Source organism: Schistocerca americana, chromosome X (assembly GCF_021461395.2).
Source record: "Schistocerca americana isolate TAMUIC-IGC-003095 chromosome X, iqSchAmer2.1, whole genome shotgun sequence".
NCBI lineage: Eukaryota > Metazoa > Arthropoda > Insecta > Orthoptera > Acrididae > Schistocerca > Schistocerca americana.
The window spans coordinates 996,364,343-996,385,686 of record NC_060130.1 but is presented as its reverse complement, the minus strand read 5'-3'; positions in this window follow the sequence as shown (position 1 = coordinate 996,385,686).

Below are 21,344 nucleotides of genomic sequence, written 5' to 3'. Positions count from 1 at the left end.
CGCGACTGCTACGGTCGCAGGTTCGAATCCTGCCTCGGGCATGGATGTGTGTGATGTCCTTAGGTTAGTTAGGTTTAAGTAGTTCTAAGTTCTAGGGAACTGATGACCACAGTAGTTAAGTCCCATAGTGCTCAGAGCCATTTGAACCATTTTGAGCCAGTTGTTAATGAGTTATCTGATCATGATGCATAGTTAATGGAAATAACACATATTTCACCTTACAGGATTCAGGCAGGTTCATACAAGGCAGGGAGGCTTATTAATGCGAACAGGATACAGAGCTTTAAGTCCAGCCTAGAAGAGGTAGAATGTGATGAAGTATACACAGAAAATGATGCTGATGCCAAATTCAATTTATTCCACCGTACACCTGTCTCAATATTTGAGAGTTGGTTTCCTGAAACGTTATCCAAAAAAGCCATTACAAAGTCAAGTATGCCATGAATTACTAAGGAAATTAGCCCGCATCTCGTGGTCGTGCGGTAGCGTTCTCGCTTCCGACGCCCGGGTTCCCGGGTTCGATTCCCGGCGGAGTCAGGGATTTTCTCTGCCTCGTGATGGCTGGGTGCTGTGTGCTGTCCTTAGGTTAGTTAGGTTTAATTAGTTCTAAGTTCTAGGGGACTGATGACCACAGTAGTTAAGTCCCATAGTGCTCAGAGCCATTTGAACCATTTGAACTAAGGAAATTAAGATATCGTGTAAGAGGAAGAGGGAAATATATGGACAGGCCAGAATAAGTCAGGATCCGACGTTACTTGCTTACTACAAAAGATACTGTAATATTTTAAGGAAAGTCATTAAGAAGTCGAGAAGCTTACGTGTTTTGACAGAAATGAATAATGTGGATAATAAGATTAAAATTATATGGAATATTGTGAATATTGTCAAACGGGAGATGCGGCAGCCTGACAGTGCACGGCATACTATAGCAATAAACCTAAATGATGGTGTTGTGAGTGATAATTCACAAGCTGCAAGTATTTTTAACAATCATTTTCTGACTGTAGCAGCAAAAGTAGGGTTAAAGGGTTCAGCTGAAGAAGCAAAAAAATATGTTAAAATGTCATTCCCCAGGACTTTAGGACTTCAGGACTTTAAGAATAGCACCAACATCCCCCACTGAAATTGAGGGAATTATAAATATACTGAAAAACAAGAGCTCATGTGGAGTTGATGGAGTCTCTAACAGAATTTTGAAGTGTTGTTCTAATTTAATAAGCGGAGTCCTTAGTGATAAATGTAATGCTTCGCTGGCACAGGAAATTTTTCCTGACAGATTGAAATACACAATTGTCAAACCTCTTCATCATAAAGGGGACAAGAGTGACTTAAATAATGATAGACCAATCTCATTGCTGACTTCATGTTCTAAATTATTCGAAAACGTAATGTATTCAGGAGTCGTCCCACATTTAAGTGAAAATAATTTACTCAGCATGTCACAATTCGGATTCCAGCAGGGTTACTCGACTGAGAATGCTATCTACACATTTACCCATCAAATAGTACAAGCCCTAACTAACAAATTATCGCCAGTTGGTATTTTTTGTGACCTCTCCAAGGCATTTGACTGTGTGGATCATATCACACTCTCAGAAAAATTCAGGTTTTATGGAATTGAAGGCTATACACACAGCTGGTATGAAGCATACTTAATGAACAGAAAGCAAAAAGTTGTGCTGAATAGCACAAATAATGATGGCAGGGTGGTAAATTCTAGTGAATGGGGAGTTATCACAAAGGGAGTCCCACAGGGTTCAATTTTAGGTCCTCTACTGTTCCTTATTCATGTGAATGACCTCCCACTTAACGTTCAGCAAGCAGAACTGTTACTTCTTGCAGATGACACGAGTTTTATAATAAATCCCATTCCAGAAAATGGACTCTCCCTTAACTTTGAAAAAACTATATCCAGTTATGTACACCAAATAGTCATACAGACAATTGATGTAGTATATGAACGGGTCTCAGCTAACAGGGTAGATTTCTGCAAATTTTTGGGTGTTCACACTGATGATAACTTGAACTGGAAGCATATTACTGAGCTTCTCAAACAACTAAGTTCAACTTCATTTGCTCTTGGTATAATTGCTAGTCTTGGTAACAAACAGATCGGCCTCCTAACGTACTTCGCATATTTCCACTCAATGATGTCTTATGGAATAGTTTTCTGGGGTAACTCGCCTCTTAGACATAAAGTATTGATTGCACAAAAGAGATCAGTGAGAATAATTAGTGGTGTTCACCCAAGGACGTCATGTAGGCACCTTTTCAAGTATTAGGTATTTTAATTGCACCATCAGAGTACATACATTCACTAATGAAATTCGTTACAAATAATTCATCTCAATTCGCGAAAAACAGTGATGTTCATACGTACAACACTAGAGTGAAAAATGACCACTCCCATCCGTTATTGAAGCTGTCAGTTGCTCTAAGAGGAGTACATTATTCAGCTACAAAAATCTTTGATCATTTTCCAAACAACATAAAGTGTCTCGCAGGTAGCAGATCAAGTTTTACATCTAGCTTAAACTCATTTCTTTTGGGCAACTCCTTCTAATCCATGGATGAATTTCTGTTTCAGAAATGGTAAAAAAAAATACCTCTAAATGTAGTTGCATGTGTAGAACTAAAAATTTCAGTAATATTAATATTAGCACTATTCTTGTGTGTTTCTGTGTGTGTGTGTGTGTGTGTGTGTGTGTGTGTGTGTGTGTGTGTGTGTGTGTGTATCTTGTAATCAGACTTGTTCCACATCATATCCCGTGCGGTTCTAGGCGCTACAGTCCGGAACCGCGGGACTGCTACAGTCGCAGGTTCGAATCCTGCCTCGGGCATGGATGTGTGTGATGTCCTTAGGTTAGTTAGGTTTAAGTAGTTCTAAGTTCTAGGGGACTGATGACCTAAGATGTTAAGTCCCATAGTGCTCAGAGCCATTTGAACCATTTGAACATCATATCGATAAAATAATCGGGAAAATGATCTACGGAACATGACATAACTAAAACTAAAGCTGTGCAATGGAAATCTTGGCCCCTGTTTGTAGTCACTAAACTTAGACTTAGAAATGACTATTTGCTGATAATACTGCTATACGTTATTTGCATAATGACGTGGTTAGAAGGTACTGAATCCACAAGAAGTATTCCAGAGTACTGAAAACATGAATGAAATGGCTGTGCAATGGGAACAACCGTGGAAAATTTGACACAGTAATTGTGCATTCAACAATCGCCGACAAAACTTACTTCCACACTTTAAAATTTTCGTGCAGAGAAGGGGGTATTTACCACTATCATTCAGGGAAAATTTTGTGAAATCCCAGTCGCTTCATCATCGGTACTATTTGCAGTCATTACGAAACAGACGGTGGTGCAACTACGTTACATAAATATTTATGCATTTCACGTAATCTGCTTTCTGATAGTGCGAGGGGCGTTCAACAGGTAATGCAACACATTTTGTTTCTGGAAGCGGGTTGGTTTTATTCAGGACTCCAATACAAAATACCATTCCCCACTCCTTTGGCTACTGAACACAATTTTTCAACATAATCTCTATTCAATGCGACGGCCTGTATTCCCGTATGGTACCACTCTACTGTTCGTCCCCGGTAGCTAAGCGGTCAGCGCGACAGAATGTCAATCCTAAGGGCCCGGGTTCGATTTGAGGCTATGTCGGAGATTTTATCCGCTCAGGGACAGTGCGTTGTGTTGTCCTAATCATCATCGTTTCATCCCCATAGACGTGCGAGTCATCGAAGTGGCATCAAATCGAAAGGCTTGCGCCCGACGAACGGTCTACTTGACGGGAGGCCCTAGTCACGCGACCACTCCACTGGGCGACGTCGGACCCAAAAACTTGCTGCATCAGGAGCCTAACCATCATCCACGTACCGATTCCCGCGGAGTGTCCAGACAGATGGAAGTCGGAAGATGCGAGGTCCTTGCTGGAGGGTGGATAAGGGAAAACGGTCAAATGAAGTTGTGCGAGCTCCTATGGGGTGGAGTACACGTGTGCTACCTTGCGTTGTCATGGAGAAGGAGAAGTTGGTTTCCATTTGTGTGGCGACAAATCGCTGAAATCGTTTCCTCAGTTTCCTGCAGCACACTGCAGGTTGATCGTTGCACCATGAGGAAGGACATCAAAAAGAATTACTCCTCCTGAGTCCCAGAACAACACTCTATGGATTGCCGTTTTGTTTCCAGTTCGAAGTGATGAACCAATGTTTCATAACGTTTGACAAAAACTGTTACGATCAGCCTCATAACGCGGAAGCATATCCTCACAGATGGAGCTTCGTTGCACTTTATGGTCTTCTGTTAGGCGACGAGGAACCCAGCGGGCTCATGCCTTTAAGTACCCTAACTGTTGGACGAATGTGTCAGCACCACCAACAGAGACGTCACGTTGTGAGGCGAGGTGTTTGATTGTGACCTCGAATGTGAATGCCCTCAAGTTCCAACATTCCAGGAGTCACACCTGTATGCAGGCGCCCGCTACACAGGAGATTGAATACGTCTGCGCAACCTCGTTGCGATGATGACACGCGCCCCGCACAGCGACTCACCGCGCTTTTGTTCCCTGCCAGATCTCCGTAGAATTTCTGCAAGCTCCTATAAATATCTGCGACACCCTGGTTTTTTGACAAAAGAAACTGAATGGTAGCTCTCTGCTTGGAACGCATCTCCGTTACAGACGTCATTCTGGAGGCTACGTGTAGTGCCATCAACGATGGGAACTTCATGAAACTATGTGAGCTGAAGCGAAAATATTCCACGATGTCCCACAACACATTCCGCATTTTTTAACTCACATTGGCTGTGAAAAAAAGTGTTGCATTTCATGCTGAAAGCCACTAATCGTTTATTTTACGTGACTAGTTTCGGGTGTTCGCCCATTATCGGCGCCCCTGTATTACAAAAGCCAAGTATTTCTTATAGTACACTTGTCCCAACGACGAACTAGTTTTTTTAATACCTGATGCAAAGATGTCTTTGTCTTGTCGTTCGCCACTGCCCAACAAATTCTTTTACCTCCTCGTTGTTGATGAAAGTTTTTCCATGTGATGCCTCATTAAGTGGATCAAACGTCTGAAAATCCTTGGGAGCCAAATCTGTACTGCAGGGAGGATGAGGTAGCATCTCGTAACCCTTTTTTTTAATAGTTTCTTGGGCCAGCTGGACGGTGTGCGGGCGAGCATTGTCCTGTAGCAATTTCCGCCTTTCTTTGAGATCTGCTACGTTTTTCTCCCATGGGTGTATTTACATTGTCTATCGTACTTATTATTACCGCAACCAATTTCTTAACATAAGGTGTAAACTTGTTTCGCGTCCAGGGTTATAAGGCTTCTAGGAATTTCACCCAAAAAACCAGTACCGTACGAATTAAAGGGTTTGTATTGTATGTATTGCAAGTTAACCGGAGGCCTATAAACGACGGAGAGGCTCCGTCCCCGCCGCAGCCGCAGTGGTCCACAACCCTACGACGACTACCGCGGTTCACTTCACCCCTCCGCTGCCCCACACCGAACTCAGGGTTATTGTGCGTTTCGGCCCGCGGTGGACTCCCCACGGCACGTCTCACACCAGACGAGTCTAACGCCGATGTTAATGATAATGATAGTAATAATGAGCGCATAGCATTGGTGGCCGGGAGACCCGTCGCGGGGCAGTTCTGCCGCCGCTCCACAAGTTTTTTAACGCCACTACGGCGACTTGCGGGTGAATGAGGATGAAAGACACACAACACCCAGTCATCTAGAGGCGGTAAAAATCCCTGACCCTGCCGGGAATCGAATCCGAGACCCCGTGCACTGGAAGCGAGAACGCTACCGCAAGACCACGAGCCGAGGACCTCGGTAGCGTAATGTTGGTGTACGCATACGTGGAGAATTTGTTAGCGCAGCAATGGCCGACATAGTGTAGCTGAGGTGGAATAAGGGGAGTCAGCCCGCATTCGCCGAGGCAGATGGAAAACCGCCTAAAAATCATCCACAGACTGGACAGGTCACCAGACTCGACACAAGTCCGCCGGGCGGATTCGTGCCGGGGACCAGGTGCTCCTTCCCTGTCTGGAAAGCCGTGCGTGAGACCGCTCGGCTAACCGGGAGGGCAATTAAAGCGTTTAGTTTCACATGCTGTGTGGTAATGTATCTTCTGAGCGTTTGCCTGTATGACAGTTTTCGCTGGAATATCGCGAAAGATTTCTAATTATCGTTGAGCAATAGATGTTGAGTCAAAGCGCTTCGTGCTGCCTAGTTTCTTCAAAGTCCACTTTGTTGTCTACGAGGTGGAGAAAAACAACGTGAAAACGTCAGTGCAGGGTTGGGGATGTCGAACAGAGAACAATTTTCAAGGTAATCGCAGCTCGGAAATGCACTGTTGTGGAGAGATGGCCATAAAACTACTGCCAGTAGTGAGGAAGTGTGTACCAGAGGCTTTTGAGCCTTGGTACACTTCTCAGACTTCCGCCCCTCCTGTAACATAAGTTTAATAATATTCTATTTTCAAATGATGCTATTCACGTTTCATGTGCTACAGGCTTTTTCTGAAAGTACAAACATTACTCTGGGAAATTAATTTTTTTCTAAATGTGAAATAATGTTTCAAGGTAGTTACATCTACATCTACGTGATTACTCTGCTATTCACAATAACGTGCCTGGCAGAGAGTTCAATGAACCACCTTCAAGCTGTCTCTCTACCGTTCCACTCTCGAACGGCGCGCGGAAAAAACAAGTACTTCAATTTTTCTGTGCGAGCCCTGATCTCTCTTATTTTAACGTGATGATCATTTCTCCCTATGTAGGTGGGTGCCATTAGAATGTTTTCGTAAGCGGAGGAGAAAACTGATGATTGAAATTTCATGAGAAGATCCCATCGCAGCGAAACACCATGGTCATGGACCTACGAACAAATATTCTATTAAAATTTAAAAGCGGTTCAATCGAAAAAACCTTGTCAGCATTGTAATTAATTGTCTAACTGTTAAATTATTACTCTACTACACACAAATAATTAGTGAGGGAAATCAATTTAAGCAGAAATAGTATCAAAAACACATTACAAATTACTAATATTTTCAAATAGAAGCTATTAGAAACTAACGTAAATATTCATTTTCAAGACAGGTAAAATTATTAATGCGTTATAGAATCTTAGTTCATTTGCAATTATCATATGTTCCACGGTAAAAGCCCTTATTCTGCGCGGCTACCCCCGTCGTAGGTTAGAGTCCTCCCTCGGACTCGAGTGTGTGTGTTGTCCTTAGCGTAAGTTAGTTCAAGTTAGATGAAGTAGTGCGTATGCTTAGGGACCGATGACCTCAGCAGTTTGATCCCATAAGACCTTACCAGAAATTTCCAATTTTTTCCCTTATTCTGTTGCAAGGTATAAGATGGAGCCAGAGCGATGAAGTATGGCTTAACTATCCTCATGTTATATAACTAATTCTAAATGTACATAGCATTGAACTCACTATAAGATTCTGTAACTGAAGAATTAACAATATATTCCAAATACCCTTAAATTATTATACAGAGCTTAAATGTGTAATATGGGAAATACTTACAAATGCTGCACGAAACACACCCTCATTTCTGACAACAACAAAAACTGAAAATGGTGCAAATGGCTCTGAGCACTATGCGACTTAACTTCTGAGGTCATCAGTCGCCTACAACTTAGAACTATTTAAACCTAACTAACCTAAGGACATCACACACATCCATGCCCGAGGTAGATTCGAAACTGCTACCGTAGCGGCCTCTCGGTTCCAGACTGTAGCGCCTAAAACCGCACTGCCACTCCAGCCGGCACAAAAACTGAAGAAATTGGTGGAAACTATTTATGGCGGTCTATAGTGCGCATTCCTTCATGTGATTCCCTAGACTGATGTACCGACCAAAAAACATCATATGTTCCTACGTCCACAATCATCTGGAACAACAAGCGGCCCTACATTTAAACTAGTTTGCTACAGCTAATACCTGCCAAGCTAAAGAGAGCTCGATTAGTAAATAAATTAGTTCTTCAGTTTTCCAACATGCTTCAAGGATCATTTCAAGGTGGACATATTGTCGGGTTAATGCAAGACGCGTATAGTGCACGAGAAGTCGCCTTCCGGATTGGTGTGCACTATAGCGACGATATTTGAACATTTAGCCGCTTTTGTGAAACACGAAATACTGAAAATTGCCTCATAGTGGTCGTAAGTTGTCTAAAACACTTGCTGATGACACAAATGACACATTAATGTGACCATCGCATATGTTAGATGTCAACTTGCAATAACAACTTAGAGACATCACTATCAGTGGTGGGTATGTAAAGCGTGTTAGAGGGACGCAGACAAAAGTGCAGTCGCTGTAGTAATATGGAAAGGACATGATCATTGGCTTTCGGGCCAAGAGGGGAAGCATTTCAGAAACAGTTATGTCTGTAAACAGTTCGGGCGCCGCCGTGGTTAAAGTATACCGTTCTTGGAGAAATGGCGCTGTCAAAATTGGCGCCGAGGCAACTGTGGTGACCCTCTAACATTCTGCGTGGTTTCGGTTTGTTCTAAGTCGTGTCTCCTTACCACTTTCGCGCAACGACGCTCTGAGCGTGTTTTTTAGGGAATTGACTAGTTTGAACCTGGGACCTGTTGCTGGTAAGGGGACGCCAGACCACACATGACATTTAGAGTTCAGAAGAGTTCAGTGAGACTAGCGATGATATAACCAAATACTTAATTATTTCAGCCTCAGCTCCACTGCACTCCCTGTAAAAGAATCTTAGTACTAACTAAATTTAGTGGAAGGGGTTCAAGGCTTTCCTATTTTTAGGTAGCTGGTAAAATAACGTCGAAAAAACAGTTAAGTTTACCATTGGAAATTTTATTCTACTCACAAAACATCGTTTATAAATTGCACTATTGATAAAAGGAAATGTTTTGATACAGGATGATAAAAAGCAACTGCGTTCAACAAAAATGTGAACGAATATTCCCTGAATGGGTTTCCAAGTTCTACAATGGATCGAAGGATGACCTATGCCATATCACATCTATAATCTAGGTTTAAATTAAGTTTCACAAAACAGAAAACTCTAAAAATGGTCTACAGTGACCCTCAATTATCTTTAATTACTTATCTAACTTGTCGTAAATTACAGCAGCTGATGCGGCTTCTCAATAATTATATAACAGAAAAATCATTGTGTTTCAGATTTTAACTTACGTAGCAAATGTGAATACCATGAGCTTCAATTGACGATCGACACTAGTACTACGTAAAAAGGGGATGTAACAGATGAGACTTCTGCAGTTCTGACTGAAGCCTTATGCGCTCAAAAATGCGGCATCGCGTGCGTTCATTACCTTGTCGGTGTTCGTCAGGGGGCGGCGGCCGGCGCAGCTCCATCCAGCTCGCCGTCTCCGTAGCAACTCTTTCCTAACTTCTCCTTACTACAATTTACCGAAGTTGGTTTAAATAAAAAACTGTCTGCCTGTGTTTTCATCTGACCAATCAGGGTCTCAATGTTAACCTTAAGCTCCGCTTACAAAAATTCTGTCTATCCAATGAGAAACGTTATACTTTTCGTGGTGGGGCAATGTTTTTAAAGTTTGCAATGTAACAGAGACTCGAAAAAGTCTCACGCTAAAACTTGCAGCTGGTGTGGCCCTTTTAGTGTTATCGTAAGATCTATACTGTTCTTCTGGAGGGCTCTATCTTTTAACATGGGCTGGGGGGTAGTCCTGGCGGTTACTTTTCGTGGTGGGGCAATCTTTTTAACGTTTGCAACGTAACAGAGACGCGAAAAAGTCTCACGCTAAAACTTGCTGCTGGTGTGGCACTTTTAGTGTTATTGTAAGATCTATACTGTTCTTCTGGAGGGCTCTAGCTTTTAACATGGGTGGGGGGTGGTCCTGTCGGTTATCTGGCAACGTGGGTGTCTGTCCCTTATCGTAGGGCCTTCTAGTTTAACACGGTTCTGCTCTCGGCTTCTTGTCTCGTTTCTACCCTCGGAACTGCGTCTGTCTCACGGTGGGAAGGTATGACATGCATTTAGGCATTCTTGTGTTAGTCTGTGGTATTCCATTTGCTCACTCGTTACTCGTATTATTTTGGTTAATTTAATGTCACGATTTATTCAGAGCTATGTGACATACTACTGGATTTGCTTATCATGTCAGGGTTTTCATGGAAGGTGTTGGATTTGCCTGACACCATACATATCACCACCCTTCGAACTTAATTTTTGCACTGAAGTTAGGCAATGATTGAATCGTTGTCTAAGTCAGTCAAAAATTATTCCTTTATCTAAATTTTGTTGCCTACTGTTCCGCCACGTTATTCTGGTTCTATGCTAGTTTGTATTACTAATTTATATTTTTATATTCTTCCACATTATTTTCAAAAATATCTTTATATTGACAAGAGAAGAATATTTTTATATTATTATTATTATAATTTTTTAATTATTTTCTTTCTTTATTTAAGTGTGAAGTTTGTTTTTTAGAAGTTCGTTTTCGAAAGTGAGGAGTCTTTCACATCGATTTTCTTAGAAATATCTGTTTATAAATGTAGTAATTAAGTAAAATCTATTCCTAACACATTTTCTAAATATCATGTACAAGTAAAATGTTTTTGTTTCCAGACACTCATTTCAACATTGTTTCACTAACAAATAAGAATTATTTCCAAGAACTGCTTTGACAAAGAAATATACATACACAAGCATTGAGATATTATCCTAACAAATGGTACAAATGTTGAAAAAATGGGAAAACATCCAACAAGATAATTTTTTATTCTTTGTATTTATAAGGAGAAAATAAGTAAAATATAGTTATTCTTTTATTTTTATGAGGAGAAAATAAGTGGCATGTAGTTTTAGTGTTTATTATGCCTCACTTTTGTTCTTTATGTACTGTCCATTTCAGAACTAATGACTTATTTTTATCGACAGTCTATTTTTTACTTAAGTCCATAGTTGATGACTGTTATTTTGTAGTTTATTAACTGTCTGATGTGCTTAACTTATTTAGTTTTTCACATGTTTCTTTTGCACAATTCCTACATCACATAATTTGATTTCAAACATTCACACACTCCTATGAATGTTTAAGCATGAGGTTGGCAAATGTTTTTGCACGAAGGTGATGGACTTGAGCGAGATGGATGTGGGCAAGTATTTTATGTACAGCTTCGTTCGTCATTCCTTGTTGGCTTTGTAACAGTGTGGTTGCTGTTGTAGAGGTCTCATAATGGAATGGAGGTGTGAGTGCAGAATGCCATGGTTTACTGGCTTTGTATGCGTGAAAGTCATTATTATGTGTCGCTGAAAGTGGTAGTTTTTCGTTGCAATTCTTCGCAGACGACTAGCTTACAGTAGGGTAGGGATTTGGGAAGGTATGTCATCTATTCTTCACCCATCTTGTTCCTTGGTCTCAATCTTCCGAATCTTCAACTTCTGTTCTTCCTGCTTTTTCTCTGCTTTTACTTGCTTCTTGGTTCTTCTCTGGGCAGGATATGGAAATATTTATTGATAACTAGTCGCTTTGAAGTTCTTCTCTTAGTAACAGTTTGATAAATTTTTTGGGTGTGTCATTTTTACTTTGTGGAAGTTTTCTTCAGTCTCGTGCATTAACGTGCTGTTTAATAGCAGTATTGTGACTTTTACACATTTTTTTTGCCAGTGGTGGCTTGCCCAAGCAGTCTTCTCATCGGGCCGTTTTTTGCTCGCTCTGCTGAGTGGGGTGGTTCCGTGTTCTGTCCCAGCAGGGTTCCGCCACCCTGTGGTTCAGCAGATTTACTGCCCACTCTACAAGGGCCCTCTGTTGGTCTCGCTGTCCTTTCCCTTCTCTCGACGCTTCTGCCTTGTAGGATTTTGCTAATTATGTCCTTTTCTTTCTTGATACTTCTCGTGTTGCTACTTGTGGGTCGTCGCATCTGGTCTTTGCTGGAGTTTTTACAATGGATCTTACAAAAAGTTTTACTTATAATAATCTAACATATGTCTAGTACCTACTGATGTGTTGGCAGAAGAGCCAACACCGTGTCGCTAGAGGAGGCCGAAATGCACGCCTTTAAGCTCACGCAGACGGGTGCGAGGTCTGGAACAATTAAAGGACTTGCGTTTAATAAGAAAAGAATCCACAATAGGAGAACATCGCTCTTGATGATACATAATTATAATCTCAATATAAACTGGTAATGGCACCTTGCTAGGTCGTAGCAAATGACGTAGCTGAAGGCTATGCTATCTATCGTCTCGGCAATTGAGAGCGTATTTGTCAGTGATCCATCTCTGGCAAAGTCTGCTGTACAACTGGGGCGAGTGCTAGGAAGTCTCTTTAGACCTGCCGTGTGGTGGCGCTCGGTCTGCAATCACTGACAGTGGCGACACGCAGGTCCGACGTGTAATACCGGACCGCGGCCGATTTAAAGGCTACCACCTAGCAAGTGTGGTGTCTGGCGGTGACACCACACCTACAGTGTTTTACGCCTTCTTAAAAAGCTTTACAAATTTCGGCGCCCTTTCCATGTTACAATTCTAAGATATTTTGAGTCTTAACTTCTTCAAGAATCCTCAAATTCGTTTTTTATTTTTGTGTAGTGTCGTGGTGTATAGCGTTTTAGTATTTCATGCTGTTAGACTATCTACATTTTATCCCTTCACCTTAATCTATGCTACTATTGGCGCTATTTTTGTTTTTGTTTTTATTGAAACTACTTTCGTTTTCCCACCTTCCTCTCTCTTCATCTTGTTTCTCCTGACGATCCTATCTGCAACATAATCTTGAAATACTGTGCTGATTATTTACCAGTAATAAAATTAATCTTCAAACATGTGCTGAAAGTGTTTAATACTGGCAGTCTTAGGCAAAAATACCTCTGTTTTATCTCGTAAAATACCCTCTAATTCTCTTTTACTGTGTTCCGAAATACCTTGAACTTCTTGCAATTTTTCGTCGATTTCTTAATGGGCTTCTAACATGAGTTGAGGCGATTCCCCCTTTTGTGCATACCATTCTAATTCTTCATCCTATTTATCTCCCATCATTCTTAATTGTTTTTTTATAACTGGTATTTCTTCTAATTTTAACTTTTGCTCAAAGAGAAGTGTGACATTCCCGAATGTTACGCTACCTTTCCCCATATCTATTATCGCTCGTCACTCATTTAAAAAATCTGCACCTATAATCAAATCTACAGTTATTTTAGGTATAATCACGAAGTTGGCTTCGATCTTTTGACCTTGACACGAAAGAGTTAACCTTGTTTGTCTCGTAACTTCCACAGCATTGTTTCTAATAGGACCTCTTACTTTAATCTTACGTGTTTTCAGAACTGGCAATTCATCATTGGCATTACACTGCATGAATAAATTTTCTGAGATCACAGTCAGTTCACTTTCGCTATCAATTACAATATTGACTGGGATATGCTTTACCATGGCCTTCACAATTGGTTGAATTTGAAAGGGTTGGTTCTGTTCTTCTTCTTCTTGCATCAACGTCTCCTCCACTGATTCATACATCAGTCTTTTCAGGAATTTCCCTTGTGAATTCGAACTTTCTGTAGGATAAGCTTCGACTGCTACTTCTCTCTCTTTTATTTCCTCTTCTCTATTTCTTCCTTCATTTACGCTTTCTTCAACATCCTCTACTTTTTCCTCATCCTCGTCTATCTTCTCCTTCTTCGTCGCTACTTCCACATAATCTCATCTAAATGCTCTAATTATCGCTTCATAACTTCCTTCATTATGTACATTGGGTTGTGTGCCCACTAGTAACTTATTTTCAACTTCTGCCGACTGCGCATTATCCTCATTGAATTCGCTTCCCCTGGTTTCCATCTCAAATAGCTCTGCAATACTCATTACTTCGTCCTTTCCTCCTACATTCGTTGTGCATGCCTCTGGTAGTTCATCTTCCTCGTCAGTATTCTCCTAATTAATTTCGTCCCAACACGGTATTGTTATTTTCCTGTCTTCGTTTTCATCTGGTCCCTGCGGATTTGTTTCTTCCTTCTTCTCTTCTCGTGATAAGGTATTTACTTCTCTGTTCAAGGTGCTGCAATTGTCCTGGGTCGGTGCATCATTCTCTTTGGCATGGGCGCTTAGCTGTCAATTCGAACGTTTTTCGGGGTTTGGTGGTCTTACCTCCACCTATCTGTATTCTCTTTTCTTGCTCCGCTTGTTGATATTGGTTTCTTTGTTGATAATTTGTCGGTCTATTGGCGCTCCAATACCCGTTCCGGTTGTCGTTATTCCCTCTGTAATAGTTGTTGCCGTTCCTGGGTGAATTATAGTTATTGCGATATTCTCTTCTAAATCCATAACCGGTTCTTTGTTAAAATCTATTGTCGTTTCTTGGTGCGAAGTTATCACGTGGTTCGTAATTATTGTTTCTTCGTACTGTGTCTTGTGACTGCTTTTTGCTTTCGTTTTCACGTGCGCTTCGTCTTTTTCTTGCGTCATCTTCCGAAAATATGAACTCTAGTTCCCTTAGAATACCTTTAAATGCTTCGACGTCATTGCCTCCGCGACCTACTAGTGATTGCTGGTATTTCAATGGTAACTTCATCGCGCATAATTTAATCAACTCTCCGTCGCTGTATGGTACATCTAAGCATTGATTTTTCTTTGCCATTAATTCGAAAAATTTCACGAGACTCTTTTCTCCTGATTTTTCAAAATATGGGTTCTGTAATAATTCGTACTTCACTCTGTTCTGTGCTTCGCTGGACCAATATCGTGAGAGAAACTTCTCTCTGAAATCTTCGAACGATCGGCATGTCGCTGCAACACTTTGCATGGTTTCTGCGACTGTTCCTGACATGTGTGCACATATAAATTCTAATTTGTGTGCTAGCGTCCAGTGTTCTTGTAATCCTACTCGGAATTGATCAATAAAAGTACGTGGATGTAATGAGTTTCCTTCTCGAAACTGTTGAAATTTTCTGACTGTGGGGAAATGATCGTTGTCGTACTTCGTCATAGTTCCATATGAAATTCGCGGTTCTTCGCCACTTTTGTTTCTGATCATTTCTCCCGTCGTTCTTTCCGGTTGTGGTAGATCCATTGGATATTGTCCACTGTAACTTTCGCCTACCCTTGCGTAGTATCGTTGGAGTGGTACGCAATAATTTTCTTCCATCGGTTGTGAACGTGTAGCTGAATGCATTGCACTGTACTCTTCGCGACCTGGCTTTCCATTGTCAGGTATTGGTTCGGTATCTTGTCTGGCTAACCTTGGCGCTTCATTGCACGATCCAAACTGTCTTGAAACATATGAAAGGGTCCTGTAGCCATCTTTCATTAGTCCGGTAGCTCATTTTCATTACCATTTCTCTTTCTTTTCCTTGTTTCTCTTTTCTCTTTACTCTCATAGTGGCGTGATTGAATGAATGTGGTTGTGTGTCACGTTGCTAGACGGTGGCGTAGTCTGCTGCAGAAAGTCTGCGATAGTCGTACAGATTCAGCAGCAGTTGTACAGAATAGCCAACTCGCGTAGTGGTCAAGTAGGCAAAGAGGTTTTCGCTACTTGTGAGAAATCCACCTGCGTTAGGTTGGTGGCGGAAATGGCATCTTTGGGTTTTCCGGGCCACGCGGAGCGTGGAAGAGGCTGGAGAAGAAGTGGGAAGGCAGTCTGCCGCCGGTACGGGAAGCGTCCACAGCGGTGCTCCAGTCGAAGAAGGGTGAGTTAGACTGACCGCGTGGCGCGCTGATACTTGGCGAGAGGAGACCTGTTAGCTTTTGGTCTCGCTTTTCAAATCTGGAAGATTGCTTTGCCGTGTCGTAGCAAGGAATGCAAAACTTTGGCAGATTTTTCTTTTAGCAAATTTCTGTAGCAGACTTGGATCCGCCGGAAGAGCGCCACACAAAGGTGTCGATAAGAAGTGAGCACTCGCTTCTGTATGAATGTCTGTTTGCCTTCAGCTGTGCCTGCATAAGCTTTCACCTTTCTAAATATTTAGAGCTTTGCCTTCTCGTAAATTTTCCTTGCTTTATGTGTCTTTCGTCCGTGGGGAGCCAACCACGTGGTAGAACATTATAGTTGTTGGGCTGCGGGCATCACTAACTGTCCGATCGCATGTTTGTTTTAGATAATGTTAACATGATTGTGTGATGTGATATTGTTGGAATTTGGGCACTATACCTAGAAATTGTGTCTCCACAAACCACGTGTTATCAGGAATCGTGTACATGCCTCACATCCTTATCTTAGGAATAAATGATTTTATCTACAATTTTCTCTCGTGTTCCGAGATTACGTTTTTGCACCTAGCTTTCCCGTTAGCACATCCAATGCGTTTCCTTATGCACAGGTCCAGTGATTAGTCTCCCCTTGTATTTTATAACAAATGCTTTAGATTAAGTCTTATTTTCAGGTGTGTTGCTGGGAGCTGATCTTATGCAGTGTTCATGCATTTTCTATTTTATTTTACATGTTTGATTGTCGTGAACAGTGCACGGGCAATACTATTAATTACATCGCATCCGCTATGAGCGACCTCACAACGTATGCATTTTTGTGAGTTTTTGGTCTGTGATCAAATTAATTTATTTTCCGACTCGACAGAACCTTCGATTAGTTGTATGGTTAGAGTCGGTGGCGACCCTAATCTTCTCAAGTTAACTTCACAAGCAATAAATATTTACATTCCCAATAATAACGTAATAAACCGTAGTAGGTTAGTTACACATACATTTGTGGTTCCGCATGTGTTTGTGGTGCCGTTTGTTCATCAAGAATTTTGAAACGTGTTTGTTGCTGTGCAGGCTGTCTGATTTCACGTATGTTACTTTCCGCCTGTGGTTGGAATCGAAAATGCATGATATCTTCGTTAATTGCTTGTATTTCGGGTGCTGTTACAGACACGGATGTGGTTGCAGACTCAGTGCTTGTTCGATCCTGTTCACTACGCTCTTCAATGGTTTGCAACAACTCTGTTCGCAATTTCTGAAATTGTTGCTTCGTTTGCGCTTCTATTTTGACTATGCGGTTATCATATCTTTTCAGCGCTGCTTTTGTGATACGTTTGTGTAACACACTGTTTTCAACAATTTCACGCGCTGTACCTGCTGCTTGTCTAGTAATTACGTTTATCTGTTTCTCTAGTTTCTTGACTTCTCCCTGGATGTTGTTACGTAATGTTTTGATCTCGCCCTGAGTGTCATTACGCAATGTTTGTACGTCCGTTTGTACCTTGTCAATGTCTGTTCTCAATTGATTGTGACCTCTTATTAAGTTTCCTATCACTTCTCGAGATTCTTTTGCCTTGTCTTCAATATGACTTCGGTGTAACTGAATTTTTTTGTTTTGTTCTTTAATCTCACGCATTTGTCTCGTGATTTCTGCAATTTGGTTTGTCGTTTCTGAATTCTGAATTTTAATTTGGTTCGCAATTTCTTTATTTTGTCTTGTCATGATTTCCGTCATTAACTGTAATAATTCTGCCAGATTGGTGGGTCCTATTGCGTTTTCTTCCGACGTCCTACGCTCTGTGTTTTCGCCCAAGTGTTGGTTTGCAACCGATTGCATTGAACTGCGCGGTGACACGTTTCTGCTCGAATTCCTTGTACTCTGGGAGCTCTGATTACTTGTACTATGGGTTCTACGTATTCAAGACGCAAGTTAGAATCCTCATCGGCTGTCTCTCTACCTTCCTGCTCCTCTGTCGTATGCTGACTTATGTTTTCTATGCCTTGACGTACATTATCTTCGTTATGGTGCGTTATCTGTCCTATTTCTCGCGATACTGCATCGTCTGTTGTACTGTCCTCTATTCTCTGTCCGTCTTCATGTTGGGTCTCTACCTCAATTCGGTCAAGGTCTCGATCTGCCATTGCTAATCTTTCCGAATCCCTTATTTTCTGTTTTAAAAGCAATTCAGGCGCCCTACTTCGAGTCAACATGAAATTAGACTTAGCGATAGTAACTTTAACAGAGACAACGGCTATGCACTTAGCAACACTTGGAAGAGTGCACTGCATAAAGAAAAATCGCAGGGAAAAACTTCCCGCACTTTACCTCCTCATTCAAGGGATGGCACAGCAAGCAGCGCGGGATAGAAACTACATCAATGGAAGTAGAGGGCACCACTTCACTACGCGCCATATCGCTGTTGCTATGACGTATTCCAGCCAATCAGAAGCCGTCCTTTGCATATAAAAGTGAGAACTTCGCTAGTTCACGACAGTCAGTTTTAGCCCTGACGACGACCATGGAGGTAGTGGTCGAAAGCTTGGAGTTTTATCCTGATTTGACGCGGCATGTACACCGAGAGATTTTTATTCAAGAAATACGTCGCGAAAGACTTCGTAGCCATCATACGATAATAGTTGGTGGTCACTTTAATTTACCCTCGAAATGTTGGTGAAAATACATGTTTAATTCTGGAGGTACGCATAGAATATTATCCGAAATTGTGCTAAATGCATTCTTTGAAAATTATTTCGAGTAGTTAGTTCATGAGCCCACGCGAATAGTAAATGGTTGTAAAAACACACTTGACCTCTTAGCAACAAATAATCCTGAGTTCATAACGAGCATCAAAACCGATTCAGGGATTAGTGAACACAGGATTGTAATAGCGAGACTGAATACTGTATCCCCAAATCCTCGAAAAATAAGCGAAAAATATACCTATTCAAAAAAGCAGATAAAAATTCACTTGACGCCTTCCTAAGAGACAATCTCCACTCATTCCAAATTAATAATATAAGTGTAGACCAGATGTGGCTTAAGTTCACAGAAACAGTACCGGCAGCAATTGTGAGATTTATACCAAATAAATTAACAAACAACGAAGCTGATCCTCCTTGGTACACAAAACGGGTTAGAACACTATTCCAGAAGCAATGAAACAAACATGCCAAATTTAAACAGTCTTAAAATCCCCAAGATTGGCGATCTTTTACAGAAGCTCGAAATATAGCGCGGACTTCAATGCGAGATGCCTATAATAGTTTCCACAACGAAACTTTGTCTCGAAACCTGGCAGAAAATCCAAAGAGATTCTGGTTGTACGTGAAGTATGTTAGCGGCAAGAAGCAGTCAATGCCTTCTCTGCGCGATAGCAATGGAGATACTATCGAAGACAGTGCTGCCAAAGCAGGGTTACTAAACACAGCCTATCGATAATGCCTTCACAAAAGAAGACGAAGTGAATATTTCAGAATTCGAATTGAGAACAGCTGCCAACATGAGTAACGCAAAAGTAAATATCCTTGCAGTAGTGAAGCAACTTAAATCACTTAATAAAAGGAAGTCTCTGGTCCAGACTGTATACCAATTAGGTTCCTTTCGGTGTATGCAGATGCATTAGCTCCATACTTAACAGTCATATACAACCGTTCGCTCGACGAAAGATCCGTACCCAAAGACTGAAAGTTGCACAGGTCACACCAGTATTCAAGAAAGGTAGTAGGAGTAATCCACTAAATTACAGGCCCATATCGTTAACGTCGATATGCACCAGGATTTTACAACATGTATTGTGTTCGAACATTATGAATTACCTCGAAGAAAACGGTCTATTGACACACAGTCAACATGGGTTTAGAAAACATCGTTCTTGTGAAACACAACTAGCTCTTTATTCACATGAAGTAACTGGAAGCAGCGGATAATCATGTACCTAAAAATGAAGAAATGCCATACAGTGACTACGAGGGCAAAAGTGAGTGTTGAGTGCTATTGACAAGGGATTACAGATCGATTCCGTGTTTCTGGATTTCCGGAAGGATTTTGACACTGTATCACACAAGCGGCTCGCAGTGAAATTGCGTGCTTATGGAATATCGTCTCAGTTATGTGACTGGGTTTGTGATTTCCTGTCAGAGGTCACAGTTCGCAGTAACTGAGGGAAAGCCACCGAGTAAAACAGAAGTGATTTATGGCGTTCCCCAAGGTAGTGTTATAGGCCCTTTGCTGTTCCTTTTCTATATAAACGATTTTGGAGACAGTCTGAGCAGCCGCCTTCGGTTGTTTGCAGATGACTCTGTCGTTTAGCGACTAATAAAGTCATCAGAAGATCAAAACAAACTGCAAAACGATTTCGAAAAGACATCTGAATGGTGCGAAAAGTGACAGTTGACCCTAAATAACGAAAAGTGTGAGGTCATCCACATGAGTGCTAAAAGGACTCGTTAAACTTCGGTTACACGATAAATCAGTGTAATCTAAGAGCTTTAAATGCAACTAAATAACTAGGTATTGCAATTACAAACAACTTAAATCGGAAGGAAATGTTGTGGGGAAGGCTAACCAAAGACTGCGTTTTATTGGCAGGACACTTAGAAAAAGCAACAGACCTACTAAGGAGACTGCCTACACTACACTTGTCCTTCCTCTTTTAGATTACTGCTATGTGGGATGGGATACTTACCAGATAGGACTGATGGAGTACGTAGAAAAAGTTCAAAGAAAGGCAGCACGTTTTGTATTATCGTGAAATATGGGAGAGAGTGTCACAGAAATGATACAGGATTGGGGCTGGAAATCATTAAAATAATGGCGTTTTTCGTTGCGACGGAATCTTCTCACGAAGTTCGAATCACCAACTTTCTCCTCCGAATGCGAAAATATTTTGTTGACACCGACCTACATAGGGAGGAACGATCACCACGATAAAATAAGGGAAATCAGAGCTCGTACGGAAAGATATAGGTGTTCGTTCTTTCCGCACGCTATACGAGATTGGAATAATAGAGAATTGTGAAGGTGGTTCGATGAACCCTCTGCCAGGCACTTGAATGTGATTTGCAGAGTACCCATGTAGATGTAGATGTAGACTTAGAATCCTTCGCCCTTGCCGCCTGAGCGCCGCCCGCTGCATGGAGGCGGATGCTGTGCGTCCTCGCCGGCGTGGCTTGGGTCGCGGCGACATCAAGCGCCCACGATCTGGCAGCTGAATCTGCGGCCCTCGCCCAGAATGTCTCTGGCGTGTGTTTGGAGCCAACAAGACTACCCGCAGTAGCGAGGCCCGCCGCTGTTGACCCCGCATTGGCCTCAGAGGGTCGAACCAGCGACCCGCCGTGGCCTGGAATGCTGGCACCCCATCTACTGCTGTGTGTAGCCAGTGCTGTGACACGCCCCACCGTCTAGCAAAGCTGTCGCACTTGAATGCCTTGTTAGTGAACCGGCACCTATTTATATGTGGCTCTGCGCCTCTGTTTTGCTAAATGCGCTGCTCTGCATCACGTACTCTTAACACTTAGGTTGGCCAGTGGGCCCCTTTTGCCTGTGACTTGCGCCATGAAAACCGGTGTGTGTACTTTTTCCGGCGGTTCTACGCCTCTGTGGCCTTTATTTTACTTCGCAACTACTGGTGAGCATAACTCACTG